The 13,561-nt window shown below is 45.1% G+C and overlaps 2 protein-coding genes across 6 annotated transcripts in view; one reads left to right on the forward strand and one right to left on the reverse strand.

The window, feature by feature from the left end:
* The window catches only part of ECM2 (extracellular matrix protein 2), a 46,066-nt gene extending 45,377 nt beyond the window's left edge, over window positions 1–689 (reverse strand). For 2 of the 3 annotated variants that reach the window (XM_054033768.1, XM_054033766.1), the window contains exon 1: window positions 468–688. The gene's annotated coding sequence lies outside the window, so the exon portion shown is untranslated. Of the gene's footprint in view, window positions 1–467 lie in introns of all 3 variants that reach the window. The other variant, XM_054033767.1, reaches the window with a different exon arrangement.
* CENPP (centromere protein P) overlaps window positions 1–13,561 on the forward strand; it is a 345,180-nt gene that overhangs the window by 280,405 nt on the left and 51,214 nt on the right. The window lies entirely within an intron of this gene.

Genomic DNA, 13,561 nt, shown 5'->3' on the forward strand with positions numbered 1-13,561 from the left:
CTGTGTTCAGTCTTTCTGTTGTTTTGCCTTATGTGATAGGAAGTAGTTAATTTCTAAACAAATGATCCTTTATAAACCTTCCGCAGAGAGTATTATATACTTTCTTTATCTGACACTATTCAGAGTAAGTTCAGAAATCTCTTTGAGTTAATCACTTTCTCTGACAATGCAGGAGGGTTAAAATTATTTCTGAACATTAACATACTGTTATTGAAATTAATTTAATAGAAATTAATTATGATTAGCTATCCCAAGCATTCATATGGAACAAAGAAGCCCAGATCACCCAATACTGCATACTTTCTTATTTTAGAAAAGCTTTTATACATAGTATTTGCTATAAAGAACTAATCTTGTTAACCTTTAAACATATTTGCAAAGTATTAAACACCACTCTATTAACATGTAGTTTAAGCCATTCCACACCATGCTGTAAGCAATAATTGAAAATGTAAAATGTATTTTACCTGGTAATCTAACCTAACAGTAGATTCTGCTTGGTGTCATTTAGTCTCCAGTTGCAAATGAAACAAAATCAGACTGATATCTTTAAAACAAAGAGAGCAACAGTAGGGATTGTTGAAATATGTTAGATGACTCCTTAATGAAGTCTGAAATAGCTTCTTTCCCTGGGGACAAAGCGCTGCTCTCTTCTGTGTGCAGAGAATCAGCTAATAAGTTATTCAGAAAACTAAAAACCTCACTTTGGGAAAATGAAAAGCAGCAGAATGCATTTGGTCCTTAGGCTGACAAGGCACAGCTGGAAGCTTTCTGTAAATGATATGCTTATGTAAGTAACAAGAAAGTGCATTATTTTCAAGGGAACTGGAAAACATTTTCCGTTTATTTAGTTCTACTGTAAATGTTTTGAATAATTTTCCAGATGACATTATTTTACTGTAGATTTATTATGCTTAGAGAGACTGTACACCTATCCAAGCATAACCTTTATTTCTGAACATAGATCTAGCTTTTCCAGAATTCACATTTTTATCCCCACTTCCCTGTGTAGACTACTAAGATCTACGTGAAACAAACTTTTTCATTCAAGATTTAGCATAAAACTTGCCATGTTTTTTTTCTTTTGTGCTTTTACAGCAACTGATTTCACCATAACTGCAACATGCACATGGAAAAAAAATGACTGAAGCATTTTCCTTTTCTTTATTATTGTAAGGGTAAATTACATCCTGAAATATGACACTGAAGCACAGCTACCCAGAAGCTGCATTGATGTTAATACAGTAACCCAAACATGAAAGGGGGGTGGGGCATGATACATTACCACAAGTTCTTTGTGTGCCAGTGAGGCTAATTCCTTCCCACTCAGCTTGAGTTTTTGTAGACTGTCACAGCTTGGTGAGACTTTGGGTCTGCTTAGTCTCAGAAATGACAAATGTATCTACCAGATGGAGTTTACTGAGAGACTTCCAGGGCCTTTTAATCTTTTGAACATTTTTTGTTTGTTTGAAGCCACACAATGAGAAATTTCTAAGAAGATAGTTATGGAATGTATAACAATTTAGTTTGCCATAATTGCTAGTCAGCATGTATATGATGAATAGATACTAGGAAAACATATTGCCTCTTCATAGAGTTATTTAGGTTATATTGTGCTTTACTATACAATCACAGAGGGAAAACAATTATTAAACTCTATCAGTGTGTTTGGAGTTGTTCAAAATGTACAGGAAGAAATTATCCTTGCCCAAAGAATCTTGCATATTGTATAAGACAAAACAGTCCAGCAAACCCTATTGCAAGCAGGAGCTATAGAAGAACAAAAGGTTTTGTCCCTGATACTTTCTAATCGCCCCATCCACCCCCCCAATTGAATTCTCAGACCAATTCTAGATCTCAGAGCTTTAAACAGATGCATCAGGAAGTTTCATTTCAGAATGCTAACCCTGGCTAATCCTGTCTACTCTGGATTGGTTCACTGCTCTCTATCACAAAGATGTGTACTTCAGTATTTCTATAAGACCCTCTTATTGTAAATATCTGTTTTATCCTTGGTCCAGACCATTTCCAATATATAGTTTTACCTTTTGCCCTCTCTACTGTGTCCAGAGTTTTCACCACTGCAGTGTATTTGGGGAGGTAAGGGATTTTAATTTTCACTTACTTAGACAATTGGCTCCTAAGGGCTCCGTCAGAAGAAGACATTCCGATCATTTGTTCTCTGTTTGGAATACTGGGTCTTCTCATAAACAAAAGAAAGTCCCTTCTGTCTCCATCCCAAAGAATTTTTTTCTTTGGGGCAATCCTCAACTCCAGAAAGGAGAGAGGGCTTTCCTTCTGGAAAAGAGGTTTTGAAACTAAGCACCACCGTACAACAATCCTCGCAGAAGGTAATATATTTTTTTATATTTTTAGGCCTTCTGGTATTCACAATGTATATGACTCTATATGCCAGGCTCAGAATGAGGCCAGGAAGGGCTGGAGGAGCTTTTGGAACAGCCCTCCACTCTGGACACATTTGAGGCAGGAAGGGACCTCATTGAATTGTCCATTGAGGGCCCTCCCCGAGCTAAAGACGCTCCGCCGAGACTGCCATCCAGAGGCAAGCCGGCAATGGTGCGCCCATCACGGTCGCCATCTCAGCACCGTTCACGGCACCGGTCCCGGTCGAGCTCCGCCTCGGTGGACTCCTGGCTGCCCTCCGCACAGAGAGCTCCACAGCCGTTGGGCCTCAATAAGCAGCTGGCACCAACCCAGCAGCCCTACTCGAGTTGGCACCGGGGCGTGTCGGCTACATGATCCCGGAGACCGACCACCCGTAGTCGTTCCCGGTCCCGTGATCACCGGTACCGATCCAGGTCCAGATCGGCAAGACGCTACTCCAGGTCACGGTCATGGTGGCACTACTCCCCGACCCCAGACCGGCACCGTCCCTCGGCACCGCCGTGCCCTTCCAGATCACCGTCCGTGGTTTTCGGAGACAGACTCGGGCCGGCATGGCGGATATGCCCACAGGGCACAGACCAGTAGGGACCACGAAGCCGCTTGGCATCCTCAGTGGAGCCAGCCAGGACAATGGCCATTCTGGACACCGTGGGCCTACCACCAGCAAGGCCCCCCGTCCAGGGCCTCGAGATCTGGGCCCTCGGGGCACTGGTCCCGCTCCCCGGAGTACCGTCCGCCCTCTCGCAAGGAGGCAACAGTCTCCAGACCACCGGAGTGAGAAGGAGTAGACTCGGCACCGAGCACGGTACCGTCTCAGACCCACGCCATGGGACGGGTCCCAGAGGAGGACCCAATCAGTGAGGGGTTGCAGGAAGATGAAGATGCGCAAAAGGCCCCGACCTCTTCCTCCTCTCCAGACGAAGCCGTGGCGGGTACAACAGTGTCTGGCCCTCTCCCGATTGATCATCGGGCGCACTAGGACCTGCTCCGCCGTGTAGCCCTCAATCTGGGTTTGCAGGCGGAGGAGACGGTAGAGCAGGAGGACCCCATGGTCGACATTCTAAGTCCGGAAGGCCCCTCCAGGATCGCGCCCCCGATTATAAGAACAGTCCAGTCCAACTACAAAACGGTATGGCAAACACCGGCCTCCAGTGCACCCACTGCGAAAGACGTGGAGAGGAAATACTTCACCCCATCTAAAGGGTTTGACTTCCTCTTTTCTCACCCATCTCCCTGTTCGCTGGTGGTCTCTGCGGTCAACGAACGAGAGCGTCATGGCCAGCAAGCCCCAGCGCCCAAGGCCAAGGAGGTGAAACGCTTGGACTTGTTTGGGAGGAAATTCTACTCATCTGGGGGCCTCCAGTTGAGGATCGCTAATCAGCAAGCGATTCTGAACAGACACAACTTTAATTCTTGGGCATCAGTCTCCAAGTTTAAAGAATCCCTGCCTCCGGACTCACAACCAGAGTTTACGGCCTTAGTGGACGAAGGGAAGGCGGTGGCCAAAACCTCTTTACAGGCCTCCCTTGACTCCGCGGACGCAGCTGCTAGGACAATCGCGTCAGGGGTAGTAATGAGACGCTCGGCATGGTTGCAGGCTTCCGGCCTTCCTCCAGAGGTGCAAACCACCCTCCAAGACCTTCCGTTTGAAGGGTCAGGCTTGTTTTCGGACCAAACGGATGCCAGATTACATAGCCTCAAAGACTCTCGAGCGACCCTCAAGTCGCTGGGAATGCATACCCCAGTGACACAGAGGAAACCCTTCAAGCCCCAACCACCACAGAGGCAGTACCACCCTCGTCCTCGACAAGAACCGTACCGCCGCCGTGGCAGGGATAACAGGCGGAGACGTAACAATACGCCTAACCAAGGCCAAGGTCATGGCCAAGGCAAGCCGCAGCCAGGAAGTAAACCAGGGTTTTGAAGCTGCGATCGAGGACAGCGTACCACATTCCATTCCGGATCCGCCTCTATGTTTCAGGGACCGCCTGTCCCATTTCTACCGTGCTTGGTCACACATAACATCGGACCGCTGGGTCCTGCGCACGGTGGAGGCGGGCTATACCCTTCAGTTCTCCTCACCCCTTCTCTCCCATCCCCCTTCCCTGTCCCTCTTCAGGGACCCCTCTCATGAGCAACTCCTCATGCAGGAGGTGCAGACCCTCCTCACAGTGGGAGCAGTGGAAGAGGTCCCCCCGGACCTAAGGGGGAAAGGATTCTACTCCAGGTATTTCCTGATTCCCAAAGCAGAAGGGGGCCTCCGTCCCATTTTGGACCTACGTGGACTAAACAAGTTTCTGGTCAAAACACGTTTCCGTATGGTCTCCCTTGGAGCTATTATCCCATCCCTGGATCTGGGGGATTGGTACGCTGCCCTCGATATGAAAGATGCGTATTTTCACATCGCCATCCGCCCGGCCCACCGGCGGTTCCTGCGCTTCACCATCAACCAGCGCCATTTTCAATTTACTGTCCTGCCTTTCGGCCTGGCAGCAGCCCCACGAGTATTCACAAAATGCATGTCCGTGATGGCAGCTTTTCTTCGGAAGAGAAGGATGCGCGTGTACCCGTACTTGGATGACTGGCTCCTCGCGGGCAGGTCGGAGGCCGAGGTCCGCTCCCACATGACGCTGGCTCTACAAGTGTTCTGCAAGCTCGGCCTACTGGTCAATGTGCCCAAGTCCTCACTGATTCTCATGCAGAGACTGGACTTCATAGGTGCGGTCCTGGACTCAGTGGCAGCACGGGCAAGTCTTCCAGTGTCGTGGTTCTTGGCCATTCAAAAGGTCGTAAGCTCTGTCCAGCAATTTCCCATGACTACGGCAAGGTGCTGCATGCAACTCTTGGGGCACATGGCAGCCTGCACACACGTAGTCAGACATGCCCGTCTAAGACTCAGGCCATTGCAGTTGTGGCTAGCCCAAACGTATCGCCCCAGCAGAGACCCTTTAGACCTAGTGGTGACGATCTCGGCTCGGGTGTTGAGCTTCCTCCTTTGATGGCTCGATCAGCAGCAGGTTTGCAAGGGGATCCCCTTCGCTGCCCCACAACCCACTCTGACGTTGGTAACAGATGCATCGGACCTGGGTTGGGGGGCGCACCTGGGGGAGCTGCGGACCCAGGGCGTGTGGTCCAAGGAAGACAGGTTGCTTCACATCAATCTGAAGGAGCTGAGGGTGGTTCGCCTTGCCTGTCAGACCTTTCACGCCACCATAGAAGGTCACAGCGTGTCAGTTCTGATGGACAACACTACCGCCATGTTCTACATAAACAAGCAGGGCGGGTCCCGGTCCTCTCCCCTCTGTCACGAGGCGCTCCGCCTATGGGACTTCTGTATAGCCCATTCAGTCCACCTAATCGCAACGTATCTCCCAGGGGTCCAAAACGGGTTAGCAGACCGCCTCAGCCGATCCTACCACATGCACGAATGGGCTTTGAGGCGGGATGTCCTACATTCAATCTTCCAGAGGTGGGGGTTTCCCCTGATGGATCTCTTCGCCACCAAGGACAACAGCCAATGCCCTCAGTTTTGTTCTTACCAGAACCTCAGCCCGGGCTTGTTGGCAGATGCCTTCGCGATTCCGTGGGGCGGGAGCCTGAGGTATGCCTTCCCTCCATTCCCACTCATTCACAAGGTCCTCCTCAAGACCCGCAGGGACAAGGCGGCAGTCATCCTCATCGCCCCGGCGTGGCCACGCCAGCATTGGTTCACGACCTTGCTGGAATTGTCCATAACCGCCCCGATTGCCCTCCCCCTCCATCACGACCACATCACACAGGACCGGGGTCGCCTACTCCACCCGAACCTACCGTCGCTACATCTCACATTGTGGTATCTCTCTGGCTGAACGAGACGGAGCACAGGTGCTCCCACCAGATCCAGCAAGTTCTCCTTGGTAGTAGGAAGCCCTCCACAAGAGCAGCCTACCTGGCCAAATGGAAGAGGTTCTCCCACTGGTGCGAGCCTCGTCTCATACAGCCTCTGCAGGCCTCAGTCTCATCGATTCTGGACTACTTGCTGCACCTCAAGCATCAAGGGCTCACCCCCACCTCAATTAAAGTGCATCTGGCTGCCATATCGGCATTCCATCCGGGGGAGTTGGGGGTTTCGGTGTTCTCCAACCCCACAGTGGCCCGATTCCTCAAGGGACTAGAGAGGGTGTTTCCCTATTCGTGCCCACCGGTCCCTGCGTGGGATCTCAACCTGGTCCTAACAAAACTCATGGGGCCCCCCCTTTGAACCCCTAGCCTCTTGCTCCCTCATGCACCTTTCATGGAAGGTAGCGTTTCTCGTGGCCATCACATCGGCCAGGAGGGTATCGGAATTGAGAGCCCTCACTTCAGAACTTCCTTATACAGTTTTTCATAAGGATAAGGTGCAACTAAGGCCGCACCCTAAATTCCTTCCAAAGGTGGTCTCGCATTTTCACATGGGGCAAGACATTTGTCTACCGGTGTTCTTCCCTAAGCCCCATACGGACCCTAGCCACCGCAGCCTACATACCCTCAATGTCCGTAGGGCCTTGGCATTTTATCTGGAGCGGACCAGGTCATTTCGCAAATCAACTCAACTGTTTATTGCCATTGCGGAGCGAATGAGAGGCCGGCCTATCTCAACGCAACGCTTGTCAGCATGGATTGTGCTTTGCATATGCACGTGCTATGAGCTCGCCAACGTACCAGCTCCAGAGATCTGGGCTCACTCGACTAGGGCCCAAACATCCTCGGCGGCTTTCTTGGCGCACGTTCCGCTCCAGGAAATCTGTAAAGCAGCCACCTGGTCGTCGGTGCATACGTTCACAGCCCACTACGCGATCCATCATCAGACCAGAGAGGACGCAGTGGTCGGCAGGGCTGTACTTCAATCAATTGTACCTTGACTCCTACCCTCCTCCAATGGTAAGCTTGTGAGTCACCTAATGTGTAATGGACGTGAACAATCACTCGAAGAAGAAAAAACGGTTACTTACCTTCTGTAACTGTTGTTCTTCGAGATGTGTTGTTCATGTCCATTACACTTCCCACCCTCCTTCCCCTCTGTCAGAGTCACCGGCAAGAAAAAACCGAAGGGGATCGGGCCTGCAGGGATATATATACCCTAGAGCAGGGCGCCGCTCTGGAGGGAGTGGGGGGCCCTGCTGGCCCAACGGGAGCCGCTAAGGGAAAAAGTTTCCAACGTCCGTGCACGCGGCGCGCGTACACCTAATGTGTAATGAACATGAACATCACATCTCGAAGAACAACAGTTACAGAAGGTAAGTAACCGTTTTTTCCATCTTAAGACATTCTAGGACTTATTCTTTTCCTTTTTTACACTATTTTGTTTAATTTGTTTTTATAATAAATGAAAAAAAATCAATATCAATGTAAATGGTTCCCAGCCGGGTACTAGCATGATACTTCCAGCACACATTTTAAAACAGAATTTAGTAATCTATTGGGTGTTTCTACACTACACACAATTATACGTGTAATAGCTTTATTTTTACTCTAAATTGTGAGTTCTGCTTTTTTGCCTGATGTGTTAGTGAAAATGCTCTTTTGGTTCCCTGCCATTTTGGTAAGGATAGCATTATGTATACATTTCTGTTACTTGTGATGATGATTTATTATTTATTAAGTTTAATATATTGCCATTTTCAAAGGCAGTTTACAGACTACAAATTATGGGTTCAGTCCTCCAATACCATACTAAAGTGAGTAATTCTTTACTCTGCCCCATGAGTGATCAAACCTATGGAGTCTGGTGGCATCATTCAATACCATCTTAAAAAGCATATATCTAATAAAACTTTTTAGCAGCATATTGAATGAGGCAAGGTTCCTTCAATGTAATATTTTTATGCATACACAAATCCTCTTTCACTGTATTATAGGCTTTCAGGGCCACATACTATGCTGCACAAAATTCATGACTGGTATAGCTGGGAGTGAAGAAGTGGCTCTAAGTCACCTTTCTGCTTCTCCATATCCTGTAGCTGTTGGGGACTGAAATGGGTCCTGGCATAACTTGGAGCAACCTGCAATACTGCTCCACCAACTAAGGATCAGATGAAGTCCAGTGCTTTCCAGCCCACTATTGACAACAACCCATTTTTGGGTTTCAGGAACAGTCAGCATAAAGTGAGCTATGCTTAAGGAATCCTCACCACAGCCTTAAAGACTGGTGAAACACATTGCCTCATTTACGGCGCATCATCCATCCTCCACACTAAATAAATTAGGGATCCTATGGAAACAGTGATTCTGTAACTAAAGACTGTAATAATGCATGAACTCCAAGGGCAGAGTTAAAGCTAGCATGTTTAATCTTAACTTGGGTATTTTCCTTGGGATGCTTCACTTTGCAAATTTAATGTTCTTTAGGCATCATTTAACTCTGTTTAATAACCTACTGTACATGGCATAGTCATGAAAATTTTACTAACTTCATATGTATAGCGGAGGTATTGTAGGTTGAAGCATAATCTGGATACATTTCATCATGAAAAGTACTATCCTAACATAGTATATTACTAGCCCTAAATGCTAAAGAATCACAAGATTGAAATAATGAATAATTTGGGGGATTTTTTTATTGCCTCTGGTTGCAGAGCTCCTTTTTTATTTATTTATTTATTTAATGGAAGCTGAAATTTTCACCTAATTGCCTGATTCCAGGAGCCAGAGCTTCAAGAAAAATACCAAATACCATGAAACTCATCATAAAATAATGAGTTGGCAACACTGCTAACAAATAACACCGCTCTGCAGCCAAAATGCTTCTGAAATAAATGTAGTCAAACTTTACTAATTCTGGGTCACTGCGAACGAAAGTGTTGCTTAAAATTGTTGATTGGCTCTAGTTTTCAAGATATGCTATTGGGTCAGTATATACAACCCTTGACTTGGGAATGGCGGAGGATAAGTGAGTTATAAAGGGAAGGGATCTCAATTTAAACCAGAAATGACTAAAATACATCTTTGACTGGATCTATGAATAAACCTATGACTGGGTTTGGACAGTACTTGCTTTTTAGGCAAAACAATGAATGATGCAATCTGAAGCTGGTATTGCGTCATACATGATATGAATTGCATCATGTTAGTCCTAGAAGTCATGGATGATGCAGTCATAACAAAGCTTACATCACTCTGCTGAACAAATTGCCCTATATCAGCTCTAGAAATCATACAGTGTCGTGCTCTCTTATTTGTCACTGTTTGATTTTGCAAAGGGACACATTTCTGTTTAGCCAAACTGAGCAGAGATGCCTCGTACTTGTGTGAACAGTGCAGATAACTTCTGCTATGTTTGTGGTGAAGTGACTTTTGCATCACAAAAGCGCAGTATAACCACTATGGTTAAGAAAGCTCATCATCTTTATTTTGGCTGCAAAATTGGAGATCAGGACAAGAGGTGGGCCCCACACATATGCTGCAACACTTGTGCAACAAATCTTCGCCAGTGGTTGAACAGGAAAAGGAAATCTATGCCTTTTGCAGTGTCAATGATTTGGAGAGAGCCAACAGATCATACCAGCAATTGTTACTTCTGCATGGTGCCTCCATTTGGGAAAGGTGTGTCAAAGAAGAAAAAGTGGACTGTGCATTATCCAAACATTCCATCAGCTATACGCCCAGTACCCCACGGAGAAGGACTGCCAGTTCCTGATGCACCAGAATCATTCTCACTTGAGTCAGACGAGGAAGAGGAAGAGGATGAAACTTCTGGTCCTGAACCATCAATGTCACAGGACCCACATTTTCTCCCATCCTCCTCCTCTGAACCACACCTCATAACACGAGGTGAACTGAATGACCTTGTCAGGGATTTGGAACTACCCAAGAGTAAGGCAGAGCTGTTGGGCTCCAGACTACAGCAGTGGAATCTCCTGGCAGGTGATGTTAGGGTTTCCATGTTCCGTGACCGTCAAAAGGATCTTGTCTCATTCTTCTTCATGGAAGGTGATCTTGTAGCCTGCAACAACATCGATGGTGTGATGGCAGCCCTCAACATCGTTCACGATCCAGATGAGTGGAGACTGTTCATTGATTCATCGAAGACGAGTCTTAAAGCTGTTTTACTGCATAATGGCAATGTTTTGCCATCAATTCCAGTTGGTCATGCAGTCCATATGAAGGAAACCTATGACAACATGAAACAACTTTTGAGGTGCATAAACTATGACCAACATCAATGGCAGCTTTGTGGCGATTTGAAGGTTGTTGCTCTCTTGCTTGGTCTGCAGACTGGATACACAAAGTACGGCTGTTTTCTCTGCGAATGGGATAGTCGTGCAAGAGATTCCCACTACATCAAGAAAGATTGGCCACTCCGATAGTCATTGGAGCCTGGGAGGAAAAGTGTTCAGCATCCACCACTTGTTGAATCAAGAAAGATTTTGTTACCACCCTTACACATCAAGCTGGGTCTGATGAAGAACTTTGTCAAGGCCATTGACAAAACACAAGCAGCTTTCAAGTACCTCCGTGGAAAATTTCCAAGGTTAAGTGAAGCTAAGATAAAGGAAGGTGTCTTTGTTGGTCCTCAGATTTGTGAACTTCTTCGAGATGATGCATTTGACCATGCACTGCGTGGCAAGGAAAAGACGGCATGGAAAGCCTTCCGGTTAGTGGCAATAAATTTTCTCGGAAACAACAAGGCAGACAACTACAGGTTGTTGGTGGAAAACCTTCTCAAGGCATACAAAAGCCTTGGTTGCAATATGTCACTAAAGATACATTTTTTGCACTCTCGTCTAGATTTTTTTCCCACCGAAGTGCGGAGCAGTGAGCGACGAGCACGGCAAGCGATTTCACCAGGACATTGCAACAATGGAGAAACGCCATCGGGGCAAATGGAGCCCATCAATGCTTGCAGACTATTGCTGGACAGTGACAAGAGATGCTCCATTTAATGAATACAAGAGACAAGCCAAGAAGCACCGAGTAGACACTGAATAGGACTAAACTATGTACATAATAGTTTTTTGCCTTTTGTTTCATCATAAATTTTATTTATATAACCCTTTTGCTGATTTTTAAAGTGTTACATAAACAGGGCAGGTGAAATATTATCATGTAAAGCAACCATAAACACATGAAAAGACCTAGGTTTACAATTTATGATTAAAACTCTACTATCTACACAATATACATAGACATAAAATGTAAAAACTTAAATATCTTAGAAACAGTAGCCAATCAGTTGTTTTAATTGTCATATTTGAATTCAGCACATCAAAATACATAATAAATAGCACATTTTATCTCTGAAGCAGACGACTTCTCAAAAATTGTAGACCAGTGTAATCAAATCCTTTTTCTTTGTAAATAACTGTGAAAAGATAATTTTGTTTACAGAGAAACTGTTGGAGACCTGACTAATTCTCTGTTCACTATGTTGTAAATGTATCCTAGGATTGTAATATATTTGATTCTGCTTTTGTAAAACTAATCCTTAAAGATAAGAGTTATTCCACATTTGTCTCAGAATACACAGTTTGGTTTTTGTATACACTGATATGTACAAACTTATTGGCTAATTTTGAATGTCAAGCGCTTTTGCTCCTTTAGAAGAAAATATTTAGTCTGTATTTTTTCCATTTTCTTCTCCTTCAATTGTTGAACCACAGCCTTTACTCACTATTTAGTAAGTTTCGATGGATAAGGGCTTTTGTCGATCTGGACCCATTAGAATAGCTTTCTTGGTTTTGCTTTTTGTGTAAAATAAATAACTATTGGTTCATTTGCGCAGTTAGGAACAGTCCATAGTAAGGGATATTGTGAAACCAGACCACCCTATGGAGCACTGAGAGACATTCTGCCTCTGTAAGGCAATATGCCTCCCAGAGTTCCCACCATCTGCTCCTAGGAGGGGAATAGAAACAGCAGTCTCTGTGCTTCCTAGAGTGCAAAGTCTACCTGGCCTTCCTGTAGACTTCATGATGGGTGGGAGAGGCTGCTTCTCTTGTTTCCTTCTGCCCCATCCCACCACATGCTTGCATGAGAGACAGGGACACTGCTCCTATGTTAACATTTTTTAATTAAAAGTGATACTGCCAAATTTGACAAACTCAAATCTTGATGGAAATTTGCAAGTGCATTTTCTAAAAATCTTTAGATGTACATGCATGACATTGCCCAGGATTTTTTGTTAACATTTCCCACTGCTGTTACCACCAGCAGCAGTGTTAATATAGACAACACTGGCTTTCTAAGCTCTGATTGAAGTATAGCTTGTATGTTACTTGACTTCATATTTAACTAATGTTTCTACATATTCTATATTAAATACAAAAATAGCATTTAATTAATGTTACAATTGTGATTTATATTGTAATTGTGCATTACTAATGTACTTAGGCACCAAAAAAATACAAAGAATGGTATCCATTTTTTTAAAAGGGGAAAAATTGTGTATGATAGCAAGTGGTGAGGGTTTGCAAGCACTTCGGAGGACAGGATTAGGATTCAAAATGATCTCAATAAATTGAGGAATGTGTCTGAAATAAATAAGATTAAATTCAGTAAAGACCGACTGGAAAGTGCTATACATAAGAAGGAAAAGTCATATAAGTATAAAATGGAGAATGACTGCCTTGGCAGCAGAAATCCAGAAAAAAGATCTGGGGATTATAGTGAATTGTAAATTGAATATGAATCAACAAAGTGGTGATGTTTCAAAAAAGGCAAATGTCATTCTAGGATGTATTAACAGGAGTGTTATATGTAAGACAGGCAAGTTAATTGTTTCACTCTTTTTGGCAGTGATGAGTTCTCATCTGAAGTACTATGTCCAGTTTTGGGTACCACATTTTAAGAAAGAGGTGAACAAATTGGAGAGAATCTAGAGGAGAGCAACAAAAATACGAAGTAGAAACTCTGACCTATGAGGAAAGGTTGAAAGAATTGGTCATGTTTAGTCTAGACAAGAGAAGGCTAATGGGAGATATAAGTCTTCAAATATGTAAAAGGTTGTTATAAAGAGGATAGTTGTCAGTTGTTCTCCATGTCCACTGAGGATAGAAAAAGAAGTAATTCACTTAGTTTGCAGCAAGGGAGATTTAGGTGAGATATTGGTGCGGGGGGGGAAATCTAACTATTAAGCAATGGAAGAGCTTACATAGAGAGGTTGTGGAATCCTTGTCACTGGAGGTGTTTAAGAAAGAGT

Source organism: Malaclemys terrapin, chromosome 7 (genome assembly GCF_027887155.1).
Source record: "Malaclemys terrapin pileata isolate rMalTer1 chromosome 7, rMalTer1.hap1, whole genome shotgun sequence".
Taxonomy (NCBI): domain Eukaryota; kingdom Metazoa; phylum Chordata; order Testudines; family Emydidae; genus Malaclemys; species Malaclemys terrapin.